We start from the raw sequence: 10,000 nt of genomic DNA on the forward strand, positions 1-10,000 counted from the left end.
ACAAATGAAACAGAGGGTGCTTGTTTTATTGAGCAGGTCTTGCATAGAAGCCATAATAAGGCTACAGTGGGCATCGCTTTCAAATGGCCACTTCAGTCGCGCATTACGAGGCGTGAAGCTGCGTGAAGCTTTACTACCACTTTCAGCCACTGTGCGTCGCTCTGTCTGCCGCCCCTTCTGAAAAAGCTTGATTTACCTCGATTTAGGCTACTTGGGTATGGCTTAAGGCTTGACTACACGGTGGTAACGAAAATCGAAATTTGCTGTCTACATTATTGTCAGTGTTGGGGTAACGCAACTACGCAAATCAAAACAGTGGTGTGATAATTGAGCCAGTAGAGAAATAACTGTTCAGAATTAATCTGTAGCCTTAGGTAGGCTTCTGTGACGTTTTTAACAGGCTACGCTATAGAGGCTTAGACAACTACAGTATGACCCACGTTTTGGTTTCGTAAATTAATTTGCCCTACTTCTTGACTGCAATGTAGTCAATTGACTGTTTGACATGTCATTTTTATTTTTCTGTACAATAAAAAAATACATCAGCTTTATGCCGCAGAATTACATTCATATTTGGAACTTACATAGTCCAATGCATCGTTACACTACGTTAGTGTTTCCCAAAACCATAGTAGCAACGAACGTTCGCAACCACTATCGTAAAGTTGTGTAGTTACAACTACACCTCTCGACCTGTGGTAGAATGCTAGTAGAAGCATAGTTCCAGGGATCTTCATGTCAAAGACGTCACTGATGCCAGTTATTTGTTTGCAAATGAATAAGTATACATATATTTAGGTTTCTAATTAATATTTACAATTCTAACCACCATACATCCATATTTTAAAATGCCCAAGGCAGAAAATACATAAATTAAAAGTCAATTTGCAGCCATGTGCACGTAAGTAAAAGTCACACACCTGCAGATAATAATAAGGTGGTGCGCACTTTTTGACGATTCAGCTGAGAATATGTAGCCTTTGATTTTCATGGAGGGGGGGGGGGGTCCTTGTTAGTTTACGCAAACCAAGCCAAGAAGGCTGATTCGGATTTTGATAATATGATCTGCACAAAAGATAAACTTAGGTAAACAACGATGTCAATATTGTTGTTAAAATCTTAACCCAGATTCGAACTCTTGGACAAGGGACTGGTAACTGCTGTGCAACGGCGGCTGTCATCTGCCGGCCTCAACGCAATGCGCCACAGAAGTATGTGCAGGTGCCCGTTCACATGCTACTAAACGTCATTAACTACCTTAGTCCAGACTACTGAAGTTTGGAAACTATCATAGTCCAAACTTACAGTACTATGTAAGTACGACAGTTTTGGGAAACAGTCGTAACTTACATGTTGGTTAGTTGAACGATGCATCCTGTTAGTAAAAAGCTAACCTCCGTAGTTGTACGGGAAACGCACCCCAGATCAGCTTGTAGGCCATTAGCAATCTGTTTATTTTATTTTATGAAGCCTACACAGTAGATCACATGCCACATTTTCACTTTCAATAGACAGATGCAATAGCCATTGGTCAAGTATTGAGTATAAAGCAATTGAGATAGTACCCTATACAAAAAGTACTTCATACTATCATAAAAATTCGTCAAAACGAATAGCATTTTGCAACTTGACAAAACACTGGATTAAATATCGTAGGCACAGGAGAAAACTTGTACATCCATTGGCCCGTGGGGAGATCACATGCCAGTTGCCTCTCCCATCAGTGCTATGAGTCGTTCGGCTGTGAGCTTGTTTCGCCAAAAAAAACTCTATTGCAGATATCAATGCGTCTTTGTTCATGGGTTTGGCCTCACAGCAGAGGCTTAGACAACTATGACCCACGTTTTGGTTTCGTAATTTGCCCTACTTATTGACTGCAATCAAGGGCGTCGTAGTGGGGGGACAAGTGGGAATAAATTACCCGGGCCCCAAGTGGGGGGAGGGCCCCTAAGGAGTTGAATTTATTTTCCTTAATAATACATAATTTCCTTAATTTAAAGATCTTAATAAATGTTATTAACTAATATAGATGCAAATATTTCGGGTAAATGCATCAGTAGATTGATGTATTAAATTGTGTCCAAGCCAACATTGTTTGAGGGCAGGCACCCTCTCCCTTGCACGAAATGGTTCAGTCCGCCTTCCCCTGCTAGGCGCATTTTTGAAGTAACGTTCATTCTGCCGAAGCGGCAATGCAGACGGTCACGGTGTGAAGATATCTAAGTCTAAGAAAGCTAAATCCGGTTCCCAGAAAAGAAAAGAGAGGCAAGAAAGGGAGAAAAAAAAGAAATGAGGGAAAACAAGTGTTAACAGCCTTCTTTCCCAAGAAAGGTGAGCCCAATGTGAAAGCAATAGTCTACAAATGAAATGAACTCCTGAAGGTTACAAAACACTTCAATACCACCGCGAATCCGCGATTACCAGTGCTAAAACAGCATTAACACAAAATTAGAAATAACATGATGCCTGATTTATAGCCTACCACAACATTTCAATAGCCTACTAATTCGAAAATTATTATGAGCTAATAGCTTAACTTAGTAGGCTCAATGTTATATAGGTTCATGAGGAAAGGCTGTCAAATTAGTAGCAAAGCTAACTTGTGAAACGCATCACACTCAGTTAGCTATAGATAGCTGTTCTCTCAGCCAAAAGTGTTCAATTTGTATGTGTTTTCATTAATTTCATGTTCTAGCTTTTAAACATTCTTCAAATAAAACAGAAATTCTTGGGTAATAAGTTAGATTAATTCAATGTGTGATTAGATAGTAGTTAGTTGTGAACCTAATGCTTCATGCTTACAGCCGGTGGTTGGTTGGTTGGTTGGGGGGGTGGGGGGGGGGCCATGGCCACCTCTTGTGCATAGGGCCCAGAATTTGGTGCTACGCCCCTGACTGCAATGTAGTCAATTGACTGCTTGACAGGTTATTTTTATTTTTCTGTACAATAAACAAATACATCTTATGCCGCAGAATTACGCACTTAGCCAGCCTATAGAACGGGCACATTTTGGAGAGAATAGAGAATGTACGCACACAAGAATCTGTAGGCTATTTGTGGCTGGTTACCAGCAAACAATGTTTAATGCATTAAATGCATTAAACGTCAAGACGTCAAACATTTTCTAAACAATACAAACAGAAAGCAGCAGACAGCAAATGTAGAAGAGTCATTTCCAGTGGAAGAACAAAATGCTGAATGAAGCCCAAAGATATCAAGGCATATCTGGCAAGTTGTTATTTTTTGAAGACGTAAATGGTTGGGCTATAGACCTAGTTTGCAAGAAGGAGACATAAAGCGTGAGCATGCCACACTATCCACAGCTGTGGTAGCGGGGGGTAGGAGGCTACTGTTAGCACAGGATTTATATAAAATTCTTTAACAGAAGGCCTGCCTCGAATGCAGGCTTGCCCAAAAAAAGGCCTGTGGTTTGCGCAGCCTACAGTAAGTAGGTCTTAGTGAGTTAGGAGTCCTCTAGACTTCTTTTAAGCTGTCTCAGAGGTGGAAAGTTGCATTTGTTGGGGGCAGGGCCGGATTAACAATTCATAGACCCTTGGGAACAAATGTCTGATGGCCCCCCCTGCCCCCCAGCCAACGTGAATTGGGCGGTCAGTTAATAGGCCCATTTAAGGCACAAGCGCATCTGTGAGGCCAAGCCTCACCAAGTAGCCCGTTTGTTTACAACTAACATTACATTTAATTAAACTGCTTATAGGCTTTGCCGAAATAGTTTCAACATTTTGAATATCAGCTGCTTGGGATCCCCCCTGTCAAGCAATAACCATACAAAAAGTTAAAAACAGATGACATGATGCGCGTCACTGACATAATGCGCAAATAATATAGCCTAGATATTCCAATATATTCGAATACATGTGTTTATTTTAGAGGGGATATTCAAACGTCATTTTTGAGCAATTTTGACAGCCCTAGTCTACTGTAGGCTACGCCAATCGTCTATTAACACCTTCCACCTAACCCCGGTGAGTGGGGGTCGCTATAATGCGTGTGAAATAGCACCATTGAGTAGCCTATGCGAAATAGCCTTAAAATCGTTCCGGTGTTGTGTGCCTTCTGGTTTCTCCACCTACTGGTTTCCTTGCGCGTGCATGCGCTGCAGCAGTTGTCAGACATTCACAAACAAGTTGTTTTAGGCGGTTTGAAGTCGTTTTTCATACGCCATGAGCTCTCGGCTACATTACAGCCACTCGGACAAAAGACATGTAAAAAATATATGTTTTGAAAACTAGCATTAAACTGGATTTGATCCCGCAAAAGCAACACACGCGTGACTCTCTCCATCCTGATTCCCTACTCTTTGAGCCAACTAATATGTTACGCGAATCAATTAACTATTGTAGGCTACCATTAATTAATAACGTAGGCAACACCCAGGTAACATGTTGTCCAGGCTATCTGAAACAAGGGGTTGCCTCTCATCTACAACAACTGGTTACCTTGGGCTGCTACAGTCGTCAGTGCACTGTGCACAGTAGGCCTATGCTACTCTTTGTAGTTGATCAACTAAAAATAAAAGATGTATTTGGTGATGACGTTATTGTAGGCCTAGTAGACCTAAATTCTGAGAAATGAAATGGTACGAGAAACGATCTACATAGCACACCAGACCACGATGTCTTCAAGGGTTGAATGAAGGGAGTTTGCAAAAATTTGTGTATTTTTCAAGTCAATAAACATTCTTAATTTTCGAATGTCTTTGTCAGGGAACATCTGACTTTTAAAAACCATAGGCCTGGTAGTCGCTCAGACAAGGAGTTATAAGACAAAGGCAATACCATTTGTGTCACCTAATGCAGTTCAGTGAATTAGCAAGATACCATCATAAAGCACCTGTATTCAGGGCTATATACATTTTAAACATTCAGGGCTGAAGACCCGACAAAGCCTTGCTTTAATTCTTCAGGTGGGAAGTGTCAGGAATTTTCATACGAGAGACGCTCTCATTGGTGGTTAGTATATGGAGTAGGGAATTAACAGCAACATATCCAATCACATTATGAGAGATGCTGAATTTAACATCAACTGCGATGTTTGATTTTAAATTAATGTAAATTTAGCCGGGACTGTAAGCTGGCACACGTGGGTGCTCGATGTTTTCAGTGGGTGCCCGAGAGACGGAGCACCCATGGTATCGGCACCTATGACAAGCGTATCTCACGGTTGCATCCATTACAAACAAACATGCAATGTGAACGTCTGGGATTGGGGAGAGCACTAAATGCTCTTCTGAATAAGCACATAGTCAAGCCCTTTAAATGAAAAACACTCTTTAATAATCAAAAAAATAAACGCTAATGAAGTAAACTTGTGACCATCAAAAATCGTTTATCGCCTGTAACTCCGTGATAACAGGACGTAACAGGAAGACATTTGGCTGAGCAACGGAGGTTATGCTCTATATTTTGTCCAAATCCATTTCTTTTTACGAGACACCCTGCTCACTTGAGACCTCTGCCGGTTGTTCATCGTTGCAGCGTCACTGGAAAAATACAAATTAAAGTCGCGTGATCCCGCGCGCGGACCGCGAGGGAAGCTGGCCAAGTCGAAGCACTGCCCACTGTATATACAGTATGTGTATTATTTGAAGTTTTAGGCTATGGTATGTTTATTTTTTCTTCACACAGGATGTTGGTGTGCCGTGGGACATTTTAAGTGTCAAAAGTGTGCCGTGGCACAAAAAAGGTTGAAAAACACTGGATTAGATAATACCCCCCCCCCCCATACACACACACACACCATTTATACTACGCAACAAAACCGCTCAGTTTCACCTACAAATGCCTTACCTTACTTTTTACCTTAAAACCCATTTTTAATAGCTTTTAAGTACAAATTTACATAACATATAGTGGTACCGTCACTGCGCATATCTGTACATGTTGTTCATATTGTTCATCCCTGCTGAAAAAACCAGCCTGACCAGCTAAAGGTGGTTTGCTGGTTGACCAGCTTGTTGACCAGCTTGTTTGACCACCCTATGATGGTTGACCAGCTAGACCAGCAAATCTCTTGCGAAAACATACCTTCAGCTGGTTTACCCACCTAACGATGGTTATTCAGCTGGTTTTGCTTGTCGTACCACCTCAAGCTGGTCATTTTAGCTGGTGTTGCTGGTCTACACTGCTGGTTTAACTGGCCATGCCAGCTTATGTTGGTCAAACCAGCATGACCATCTTACACCAACAATGTCAAGCTTGGCAAGCTGGTCACCAGCATGACCATCTTGCACCAGCTGTATCTCACACGACAGGCTGGTCAAACCAGCATGACCAGCTTCCTCAGATGGTCACGCCAGCATATCCAGCTGGTGGTCCAACCAGCTACACCAGCAAAGACCAGCAAGAGCTGGAAGAAAACCAGCAAAGACCAGCTAAAACCAGCTAAAACCAGCTACCAGCATAAGCTGGTTTCTAGCTGTTTTTTTCAGCAGGGATATTACATAGCCATATTTATTCTGCTAAAGTAACTGCTAATAGGAACACTGCACATATTTATATTTCATTTATATTACTCCAGTGTTTTTCAACCTTTTTTGTGCCACGGCACGCTTTTGACACTTAAAATGTCCCACGGCACACTAACATCCTGTGTGAAGAAAAAATAAACATAGCCTAAAATTTCAAATAATACACAGATATGGCCTTATTATGGGTTCTATGCAAGACCTGCTCAATAAAACAAGCGCCCTCTGTTTCATTTGTAGGTGACTATATCTAATTTAATTGTTGTTGGACTGGATATGTGATGATTCTGTGAATTCTGGATATGGGGCCCCCATTGTACAATGCCTGCATACCACAAATAGTGCAATCATACAATCAATGAGAGCATGTGGTTATAAATTCTTTGATGCAACAGTTGCTTTTCTGGACCAGTGAGTAACATTTGGGTAATTTTCTGCGGCACACCTGATGATCTCTCACGGCACACTAGTGTGCCCCGGCACAGTGGTTGAAAAACACTGTATTACTCTAAACTAGGGCTGTCAAAATTAATGCGTTACTCGCCGCGATTCATTTTGAAATACATAATGTGTTAAAAAATATTAACACAATCAACACATTGTGTATACCTATTTCCTTTGTGGGGGGCTGATGTCATCCCTGCTGAAAAAACCAGCCTGACCAGCTAAAGGTGGTTTGCTGGTTGACCAGCCTGTTAACCAGCTTGTTTGACCACCCTATGATGGTTGACCTGCTAGACCAGCAAAACTCTTGCGAAAACATACCTTCAGCTGTTTTTCCCAGCTTATGATGGTAATTCAGCTGGTTTTGCTTGTCGTACCACCTTAAGCTGGTCATTTTAGCTGGTGTTGCTGGTCTATAGTACTGGTTTAATTGGCCATTCCAGCTTATGTTGGTCATTCTAGCAAACCAGCATGACCAGCTTGAGAGGCTGGTGACCAGCATGACCATCTTGCACCAGCTGTATCCCACACGACAGGCTGGTCAAACCAGCATGACCAGCTTCCTCAGATGGTCATGCCAGCATATCCAGCTGGTGGCCTAACCAGCTACACCAGCAAAGACCAGCAAGAGCTGGAAGAAAACCAGCAAAGACCAGCTAAAACCAGCTACCAGCATAAGCTGCTTTCTAGCTGTTTTTTTCAGCAGAGATATAACGGAAGCCGCAAAACCTTAAGGCCGCGAGCCTCGTTACAGTGCATGAAAACAGTTTATTTTACTGTCTGGACCGTGAGCCTAGTTACAGTGCATGAAAACAGTTTATTTTACTGTCTGGACTGCGAGCCTCGTTTATTTTACTGTCTGGACCGCGAGCCTAGTTTATTTTACTGTCTGGACCGCGAGCCTAGTTACAGTGCATGAAAACAGTTGGGCATATTTGGTGGGGGCACAAAGGCCACATGTCAGGGTACCTAGGCCAAAGTTAATTATAGTAGGCTACATAAAAATTATAAAAGTTATATTTAGCCTATTCACAGCAGCAGACCTGCATCACGGTATGAAATAGTACAAAACCATGAAACATGACATACATAGAACTGTACATCATAGAACTGATTTTAATATTTACAGATATCTAGGCCACATTTAACATTTATTTTCTATTTGGCCTGTTATGAAATCATGTATTGAACAATTTAAGTACAGTTCAGCTTTAAGAAACTCAAATAGTCTACATGCATGCTTAGCATTTTGTGATCATTAAGGCTACTTTGACAAACTCTTAGTCAGCTGATTTTAATATTTACAGATATCTAGGCAATATTTGTAACATTTATTTTGTATTTGGCCTGTTATGAAATCATGTATTGAACAATTTAAACACACTGTGAAACCTGAAGCCCAAAGTTGGAGACATGCATTTAGACATTGCTGCAAATGTAAAACCAGATTACTCTGGAATGGCTAACTGTCAGGGTAATGCTTTACACCTTTGTGTTCGGTAAGGTCTGCTGTTTCTTCTGATATATGGTTCGTCATGTGTTGAGGGAAAAGTTTGTGAAGTATTCCACCGAGATGTAATATGAATGTATGAATGCAGAATGTAATATGATTAAAGTTACTTTTCTCGTGAACCATTTACCACAACAACTAGCGGCTAACATCGTTTAAAAGCTGAGAAAAAGCTCTTTCATGTGATGTGATACATGTGATGTCTGTGTGACGAGTAGGCTACTTCGGGAGTAGTTCAGCAAAGGATGGGTGAATTTGGACGCACTTTCTTTCTTGCCGTGCGCAGTCACTTTTTTTTCAAGGCCACAGTGGTTTGTGAACCTCCGATTTTCAAAGGGGCATCACGGCCAACACAAGGGGCAACAACGTGGCCACTAGGGGTGTGAATTTCTCATGTAAAAGACGATACGATTCGCATCTAGATACATGGGCACGATTCATTACAAGAAAAGATACATGTTTATAAAAAACGATTGAGTACGATTCGATGCGATGCGATTCGATGCAATTCGATGCAGTTCAAGAATGGAAAGCATTCTGAAAGATTTTTTATCATTTGCTCATGGTGCACATTAATTTTATATTATCAATTATCATGGTCATGGTTGTCAATTAGGCAAAAAAATGTGTGAATATGATTATCTAAACTGAAGTTTGTTTCATATACTGTATTGAAATGAAAAAAGAATAGTCTACATTTCAGTCAAACACAGCAGCCAAATACAACATAAAAATACATTTTTATAGACTTTACAGATTTTATAGTTATATCTGATTGTTTTCATGGAGCTGTAGCCTTGTTGAGGTAAGACAATACCGAAATAAAATAAAACAGTGCTTAAGACACTCTTGGCCTTTTCTCATTTAGCCTAGCCTACCCTACAAGAATAAAATATGCCTACAAATCAATTAACTATCTGGGCTTATTTTGTTCCAACAGTAGACCTAATGCAGAAACCTATAATGCCACAAGTCTGAGTGAATATGAACAAAATCATTGGCTAATAATTTGTGCATCGTTTTAGCAGCAAGGGCCAAATTATTATTTAACATTAAGGAAATCCCTTCATCAAAGGTAAGGCTACTCTACAGACTATCGTTGCTGTTTAGGAATGCTAAGTGTTTAATTTCGCGCTGGATTTCGAAAAACAAAAGCCGACCGAGTGCAAGTTGTCACATGCTTAAGTTGCAGTAGATGTATGGGTAATGAGGTCATTTAACAACTTTGGGCAATGAATGTAACCAAAAACGAACTGCATTACCCACAATTCCGTACCACGTATAGTTTCAAAACCGGAAGTGGGATGAACGCGCTGCTTGGAACGTAAATGAGAGTCTGAGCGAGCAGAAAAGGTTGTGAACCGATTCATAACAAGTAAATCGATATAACGCCGGTTCATTTCAGTTTTTTTCCGATACGGGGCTTCACGTATCGATGTAGCTGTATCTTTCACGTTAAAAACGGATACCGATACATATCGGTTAATCTTTACATCCCTAGTGGCCACCGTAAAATTTAGTTAAGGAATGACCAATGTTAACAAACTAACTGGCGAAATTCC

The 10,000-nt window shown here is 40.9% G+C and overlaps 1 protein-coding gene across 1 annotated transcript in view; it reads right to left on the reverse strand.

Moving 5' to 3' along the window:
• Window positions 1-10,000, reverse strand: part of LOC143104502 (semaphorin-3F-like) — a 138,021-nt gene that overhangs the window by 45,419 nt on the left and 82,602 nt on the right. The window lies entirely within an intron of this gene.

Source organism: Alosa pseudoharengus, unplaced genomic scaffold, assembly GCF_046254945.1.
Source record: "Alosa pseudoharengus isolate Yale_2024_CS ecotype anadromous, Long Island Sound unplaced genomic scaffold, YU_APseudo_1.1 YU_APseudo_1.1_scf_5, whole genome shotgun sequence".
NCBI classification, from domain to species: domain Eukaryota; kingdom Metazoa; phylum Chordata; class Actinopteri; order Clupeiformes; family Clupeidae; genus Alosa; species Alosa pseudoharengus.